Below are 9,005 nucleotides of genomic sequence, written 5' to 3'. Positions count from 1 at the left end.
AGAGAGAGAGAGAGAGAGAGAGAGAGAGAGAGAGAGAGAGAGAGAGAGAGAGAGAGAGAGATGTGTAAAGTTTCATCGGAGAGAAAACAATCGGGCTGCTACAGCAAGAGGCAAAACAATAGGCTGGCGTTTTCGAAATGCGAGAAAGTGGGTCTCTAAGTTAACAAAGAGGAAACAGCCAGCGGGCAGAGAGAAAAACGCTCGAGACGAACATATCGGCGCAAGGGGAGCATGATTCTTTGTCACTCGAGTTTTAAGAGTGACCACAAACAAAACGGGTTCGATCAATTTAGTCTCTCGAGCGAGTGCGTGCATTCGTTTTCCTTTTGCTCACGGTTGAGAGCGTGTGCGCGTACATGCACGCGGCATACGCATGTCCGTGCGTTTCGCATACACGAAATTCGAAATTCCCTTCATTCGGAAGCATTTCGTTAGCCCAGGAGAGGCGTTTTGTTGTTAGCATTGGGGAGGAGAGAAGGCCGACCGTTTTCGTAATGGCTCGTTGATTCCAGAGAATTGGCGTAAAAAAAAAATCACGCACACGCCTTTTCTCGTTTATTCTTGATCATCCTTTATTCTTCGATGGTGCGCGATCGTCAGACTCGGTTGTTGGGAAGTTTGCGTTCGTTTCGCGTAGACATTATTTTCCAGAAACGGATCAATCGTCTATAAGAGCAATCTTCTACGAGAGCAATCTTCTATTTAAGGTTTAGATTGTTTTCCGTTCGATCATCAAGAATTTTTCCGAGTTATTTCTCGATTCCCGTTCCTTGCATTCCCCTTTTCTACCGTTCAAGGATGCCCCGAGGCAAGTCAGCAAATTTAAGTTAGACACGTACCTACAACCGCATGAACGATTCTTCGAGTACCTCGACAGCTTATTGGCGAGCACGAAGTGAGACGCCCATCTATCTGTTCGATCTTTGGAAGGTGAAAAATATTTAAATGCTGTCGTAGCTGCATCCCACGCACTTGCTATAATCGATGTCGTGCTTTTTCTAACGTTTACAGTAACGTCTTCATTGTTATACAAACTGGCGTCTGAACTAGTGCGTTTATGGTAGACTTTGTACATTATTCTCCAATGTTCGCCGACGAGCTTCGAACGTAGGAAAGGACAGCGGATAAAGGAAGAGGGTAGAGAGAAACCAAAGTAGCCATTATTGCACATACTCGGAATTAAACTAGTGCGTTTATCGTAGAGTTTGTACATTATTCTCCAATATTCGCCGACGAGTTTGGAATCGTAGAGAAGGGCAGCGGATCGAGGAAAAGGACGAAGAAGGTCACCATTAATGCACAAACTTGGAACTGAACTAGTGCGTTCATGGTAGACTTTGTACATTTTTTTTAGTTTGCCGACGAGTTTCGAACGTAGAGAAGGGCAGCGGATCGAGGAAAAGGACGAAGAAGGTCACCGTTAATGCACAAACTCGGAACTGAACTAGTGCGTTTATGGTAGACTTTGTACATTCTTCTCCAATGTCCGCTGACGAGCTTCGAACGTAGAGAAGGATCAACGAATAAAGGAAAAGGGCGAAGAAAATCGCCATTAATGCACAAACTAGTGTGTTTATCGTAGAGTTTGTATATTTTCTTATGTTTGCCAACGAGTTCCGACCGTACAGAAGGACATCGAATAAACAAAGAGGATAGAGAGAAACCAAAGTAGCCATTAATGCACAAACTCGGAAGTGAACTAGTGCGTTTATGGTAGACTTTGTACATTTTTTTATGTCAGTCGACGAGTTCCGAACATGGAGAAGGACAGCGAATGAAGGAAGAGGAACGGAGAGGAACCAAAGTCGCCGTTAATGGACAAACTCTGGAGTGAACTGGTGCGTTTATGGTAGACTTTGTACATTATTCTCCAATATTCGAATCGTAGAGAAGGGCAGCAGATCGAGGAAAAGGACGAAGAAGGTCACCATTAGTGCACAAATTCGGGACCGAACTAGTGCGCTTATCGTAGAGTTTGTATATTTTCTTACGTTTGCCGACGAGCTCCAAACGTAGAGAAGGATCAACGAATAAAGGAAGAGGACGAAGAAGGTCACCATTAGTGCACAAATTCGGGACCGAACTAGTGCGCTTATCGTAGAGTTTGTATATTTTCTTACGTTTGCCGACGAGCTTCGAACGTACGGAAGGACAGCGAATAAAGGAAGAGGGTAGAGAAAAACCAAAGTAGCCAGTAATGCACAAACTCGGAATTGAACTAGTGCGTTTATCGTAGAGTTTGTATATTTTCTTATGTTTGCCAACGAGCTCCAAACGTAGAGAAGGATCAACGAATAAAGGAAGAGGACGAAGAAAATCGCCATTAATGCACAAACTCGGGACCAAACTAGTGCATTTATGATAGACTTTGTACATTTTCTCACGTTTGCCGACGAGTTTCGAACGTAGAGGAAAACGAATAAAGGAAAGAATAAAGGAAGAGTAATAATGACGTAATAATTCCGTATCGTGTACGAAGAATTGTCAGCTTGAATAAGTGTTGATTCTTTAAACATAAATAATCATTTAAATTTTATTTCCGAATATGCACTTTAGAAGGAGTACGTATACATACGTATATCGAGGGCAGGAGCGATTCAACTTGAGCGGAACACGACGCCGCGCCGTGAGGCATACAAGACGTACTCGAGAAGCTCTTTTTTTCAAGTGTCGCTACGGCAGCGAAGTCGACGGCATTGTCTCCATTGTTGGCGAATCGTAATCAATATTTTCACAATATGGCGCCATTGTCCTTAGCACGAGCGAGGTGCAAGGGTTGTTCGTATGTTCTACGAAGCTTTCATCCCCCGACACCACCGCGGATCATTATTTAAGTAGTACTGCAAGCTACTGAAAAATAAAATGAAATAAAATTAGATAAAATCAAACGGTTCATTCTTATACTCTGTCGATTTCCTCTTCCGTGCCTTCAGCTTCGTCGAACGTTTTTCTCAATTTCCTGGACTCGGTAAAGTTCCAACGATATTCTCGGTGGATTGAATTCTGTTACGAGACAACCGAATCCGATGAATAGAATTTTGATCGGCAGATATAGAGGTGTCGGCGGCTAGGTGTATATCGGGATTGGCACGAGGGTGCAAAGATCGAGCGTATTAACGGTATCGACGAAGAAAAGAGGGTGTTGCCTAATGTCATGCATTTTTACGGCTCTGGAACATGGCAGTTCGGCCATTTATTATTCGCCGCCACGCACCAACGCGGCCGTGCGAACAATACCGTCCATTGACAATTTCTCCTTCACACACGACGCCGCGCGCCGCGACGCTCCGCCCACGATCGAACTACAGAGAGAGCCGACGGAGCCCTCCATCCGAGCCGAAACTTATGGCAGTCTCCTTTACCGACACCGAGAAAATCTTTCAAGGAAAAGAATTCGGTTCACATCCACTCCTCCTCGAGACTACCAACGAAAAGAAGTAGCTTCCTCTAAAAATATCATATTTTCCTTTCGAACTTTCTTCCCTCGAAACACAGAACAATTTTGTTCGGTCGAACACAAACGGGGAACGCTACGTTGCGAACCTTGCGGGATAATCCATTTTCAATGGACGAAAAAGTTGGCCTGTTAATTTTCCGGATTTCGTAGGGCTTTCAAGTTTTGTTCAAGAGAAATTTCTTGAAAACGACAAAATTCGACAAATTTGTTCGTATCCTCGCATCGATAGATACCGTGTGTCGATTTGATTTCTCGCGATACGCGAAGAGAATATTATTCAAGGGATCCCATGTAACAAAGACTGCCTGACTCCCTCGCAAGAGACATCCGAGTTGAAACGGGGTTAGCGTAACTGGGACCGTGTCGACGGCAACGATTCCTGGGATGAAGATCCCGAGCGGAAAGTGTCGTCATGATAGGGCATTAGTGTTTTACGACACGGCATTATCGGTGCCGTCACGGGCATCGCTCGAAATCTCTTTCCATCTGCAGCAGTTCGTCCCGGGACAGAGGGTAGAGGCATGCGACTCGAAAAAATGTGACTTTGTCGTTTACGAGATGACTATTGATCTAGCGTTCCATTGTTCCCGAACGGTTCGAAGGGATTGCCAGTTTCCTGCGTCGCTTCTCTGGACGTTTAACCGTGACGCAATGAACATCAGTAATTTACAACCCTAGTCTCGGACCACCCGCTGCCTTCTTCCGACTTTTACGGACAACCTCCTCCGCGTACCTTCGTCGTTTACGCGTGCCTCTCGATTTTTCCTTGACGCGGTAAATACGTAGAATGAATACATTTCCGTTGGATCAACGCGTTGAGACCATCAAACGTAGGATCACGAGACATCCGAGTGAAAAGGGGATCGATCGAACGGACCGATATGAATCCATCGGATCGATAGTTGTTTCGCGACATTACTGCGTTGTTTCGCGACATTCCTGCGTTGTATTTCGGTGCACCGGCGGTTGCCGGCGAAGAATAAACAAGGAATACAGCCATCCATCGTCCCGTTCTCCACGCTGAATTATCGCAGCTGAATGGCACCGCTAACACCGTCCCCGGTGCACGGTGGATCTTCGATCCTCGACGTCGCTACTTTCGCTAGGAGCATCTGGATCTAGCATGAAGGTCTGCCACCGCAAACAAAAGGTCTCACAAATTGACAGCTCCGCCTCCGGGATGAAAGGAGCCGGGGGCCAGCGCCGACAATACTCTGGCATGTTTTTCAATATTTAGTCATCATGACTTTTCGTCGGGTCTTTCGGCCGAAATCTCCGCGTCGAATTGGAAACTAGATAATTCAATTAGAGAACAGCTGCCGCGGACAGGTAGGAGCTATCCAGGGATTACCGACGACCGGTCGTCGAAGACGCGGGAAACGAAAGAAAAAAGAAAAAGAGATACAACCGAACCGGTGGCATTTAGCAGACGAGCATTTAGCGCGTGGCAATCGCTCAACGACTCGGCTGGTGGTTCAAGTAGCGAGTTTGCAACGAGAAATAAAAAAAACGAAATGTTCGTTTAGTTCGTTTTCATTAGAGGGTTAGACTCGATTCGGCGACTTTGTTTACGCAGCTGTCGTCCGCTCGAGTCGACGAGCCCTCTCGTGAAACACAAATAGTGTTCGGGAACGATTCCGAAGCTCGAATCCGAGGCGAAAGTTCGGCCGCGTGAGCAAGGACCGATCGAGAAACAAAGTCGTGGCGGTTCGACGAGCGGAGAGGTTGTTGCGAATTAATTCGTAACGGATGAATCGGACGCGAAAGGCAAAGAGAGGGAAAGAGGATCCGAGTCGGTCGGCGCGGAAAGATTGCTCGAGGAGAAATAATTTGGATTTATCGAACGATCGCGGGACGCGTTTGACGGAAGAGGAGAGCTGCCAGGTGTGAAACCGACGCGAGCCCCGACCTAATGGAGCCACAAATCAATGGCACGATGGGCGATCATTACATTTGCTAACACAACGTGTTTACCACACAGAAACCGACCGGCGATGCTTTCCTGCCACCAAGGACAGAGACCGATCCACCTCTCATCCTTTACGCTCAATCGCTCTTATTGTGCTGCCCCATGCACCGCGTGTGCGGAACAAAAATCATTTGGCGCATTCTGTTTGCTCCTTCATGCTAATCGAACGAGACTAAAGCTGACCCCTGCTTTTCCAGACGTATCCGTCTATAGACACAGACAGCCAACGTCCATTGTACCCGTCCATTCTACGCGGCCAACAGCCAAAAGAACATTTCACCTTCGCCTCAAAGTGTAAATTTCGACCGCAAACGCGAATATCCACGACGGATTTCAAACTATTCGTACATCGATCTATTAGGTTGTCCGGAATGTTCGCGGCAATTTCTGAGAAAACTTCAAACGCACATTTCAATTGTAATATATTTATATGTATATTTATATGTGTATTTATATGTGTATTTATATGTATATTTATATGTATATTTATATGTATATTTATATGTATATTTATATGTATATTTATATGTATATTTATATGTATATTTATATGTATATTTATATGTATATTTATATGTATATTTATTCAATTACATAGGTACCATTTTCTTCCACAACCTTTCCACCTTTTGAGGGATGTATATGTTATTCGTTTTCAGCCATTTCGACATATTCAGACCTGCACCACCTATCAAAAATCGCCATGGACTTTCAGGACAACCCAATATTTCCAGAAAGAACCACGAGAAATTGTAAGTTACTCGAGAACATTTACAAGCAATGATGTTGGACATGTTCTTGCAAATCTCCGGGACAGATAGGGCACGAGTTATTTATGTAAGTTGGGAATAGAAATATAGGAGCGATGATAGAAATGTATGGAGTACTTTCTTGTTAATTGCGCAAATTATATAAACTAGTCGCTGTTGTTTGGACTATGTCTATTGTAAAGATTACCGAGGACATTGATTATGGAAAGAGAATAAGCTACAAGTTTCTTGCATTCACTGTACGTCTTCGCTTTTTAATAACAAGATGATCCCAAACGTACCAACGCGTTACGGTTTGTCCTTAAAAAACGCTTGTATTAAAACATGTTAGTGACAAAACTCTGGATAAAGCCGAATGGGAGATTGGCGGAGTGTCGTGTGACATTTCTTTGGCTATTGTGAACTAGTGCGTTTATGATAGACTTTGTACATTTTCTTATGTTTGCCGACGAGTTTCGAATCGTAGAGAAGGGCAGCGGATCAAGGAAGAGGACGAAGAAGGTCACCATTAATGCACAAATTTGGAATTGAACTAGTGCGTTTATCGTAGAGTTTGTATATTTTCTGATGTTTGCCGACGAGCTCCGAACGTAGAGAAGGACATCGAATAAAGAAAGAGGATTGAGAGAAACCAAAGTAGCCATCAATGCACAAACTCGGAATTGAACTAGTGCGTTTATCGTAGAGTTTGTATATTTTCTGATGTTTGCCAACGAGCTCCGAACGTAGAGAAGGACATCGAATAAAGAAAGAGGATTGAGAGAAACCAAAGTAGCCATTAATGCACAAACTCGGAATTGAACTAGTGCGTTTATCGTAGAGTTTGTATATTTTCTGATGTTTGCCGACGAGCTCCGACCGTAGAGAAGGACATCGAATAAAGAAAGAGGATTGAGAGAAACCAAAGTAGCCATTAATGCACAAACTCGGAATTGAACTAGTGCGTTTATCGTAGAGTTTGTATATTTTCTGATGTTTGCTAACGAGCTCCGACCGTAGAAAAGGGCAGCGGATCAAGGAAGAGGACGAAGAAGATCAATATTCATGTACAAACTCGGAATTGAACTAGTGCGTTTATGGTAGACTTTGTACATTTTTTTATGTTTGCGGACGAACTCCGACCGTAGAGAAAGACATCGAATAAACGAAGAGGATAGAGAGAAGCCAAAGTAGCCATTAATGCACAAACTCGGGACTGAACTAGTGCGTTTATGGTAGATTGTGTACATTATTCTCCAATATTCGCCGACGAGTTTCGAATCGTAGAGAAGGGCAGCGGATCAAGGAAGAGGAACGGAGAGAAACCAAAGTCGCCGTTAATGGACAAACTCGGGAGTGAACTGGTGCGTTTATGGTAGACTTCGTACATTCTCTAATGTTTACCGACGAGTTCCGAACGTAGAGAAGGACAGCGAATGAAGGAAAAGGAACGGAAAGAAACCAAAGTTGCCGTTAATGGATAAACTCGAGAGTGAACTGGTGCGTTTATGGGAGACTTTGTACGTTCTGCCATCGTCTGTCGACGAGTTCCGAACATAAAGAAGGACAGCGAATAAAGGAAGAGGATGGCTAGAAACCAAAGTCGCCGTTAATGGACAAACTTGGAACTGAACTAGTGCGTTTATGGTAGATTGTGTACATTATACTCCAATATTCGCCGACGAGTTTCGAATCGTAGAGAAGGACAGCGGATCAAGGAAGAGGAACGGAGAGAAACCAAAGTCGCCGTTAATGGACAAACTCGGGAGTGAACTGGTGCGTTTATGGTAGACTTCGTACATTCTCTAATGTTTACCGAAGAGTTCCAAACATAGAGAAGGACAGCGAATGAAGGAAGAGGAACGAAGAGAAACCAAAGTTGCCGTTAATGGATAAACTCGAGAGTGAACTGGTGCGTTTATGGGAGACTTTGTACGTTCTGCCATCGTCTGTCGAAGAGTTCCGAACACAAAGAAGGACAGCGAATAAAGGAAGAGAACGAAACGAAGACAGAGTCCCTATACATGCACAAACTCGGGAGTGAACTAGTGCGTTTATGGTAGACTTTGTACGTTCTACCATGTCTGTCGACGAGTTCCGAACATAGAGAAGAACAGCGAATGAAGAAAGAGGAACGAAGAGAAACCAAATTCGCCGTTAATGGACAAACTTGGAACTGAACTAGTGCGTTTATGGTAGACTTTGTACATTTTTTTATGTTTGCCGACGAGCTCCGACCGTAGAGAAGGACATCGAATAAACGAAGAGGATAGAGAGAAGCCAAAGTAGCCATTAATGCACAAACTCGGGACTGAACTAGTGCGTTTATGGTAGATTGTGTATATTATTCTCCAATATTCGCCGACGAGTTTCGAATCGTAGAGAAGGGCAGCGAATAAGGGAAGAGGAACGGAGACAAACCAAAGTTGCCGTTAATGGATAAACTCGAGAGTGAACTGGTGCGTTTATGGTAGACTTTGTACGTTCTCCCATGTCTGTCGACGAATTCCGAACATAGAGAAGGACAGCAAATGAAGGAAGAGGATGGAGAGAAACCAAAGTCGCCGTTAATGGACAAACTCGGGACTGAACTAGTGCGTTTATGGTAGACTTTGTACATTCTTCTCCAATGTTCGCTGACAAGCTTCGAACGTAGAGAAGGATCAACGAATAAAGGAAGAGGATAGAGAGAAACCAAAGTAGCTATTAATGCACAAACTCGGGACTGAACTAGTGCGTTTATTGTAGAGTTTGTATATTTTCTGATGTTTGCCAACGAGCTTCGAACGTAGAGAAGGATCAACGAATAAAGGAAGAGGACGAAGAAGGT

Source organism: Hylaeus anthracinus, unplaced genomic scaffold, assembly GCF_026225885.1.
Source record: "Hylaeus anthracinus isolate JK02 unplaced genomic scaffold, UHH_iyHylAnth1.0_haploid 11978, whole genome shotgun sequence".
Taxonomy (NCBI): Eukaryota; Metazoa; Arthropoda; class Insecta; order Hymenoptera; family Colletidae; genus Hylaeus; species Hylaeus anthracinus.
This window is presented reverse-complemented; position numbering follows the sequence as displayed.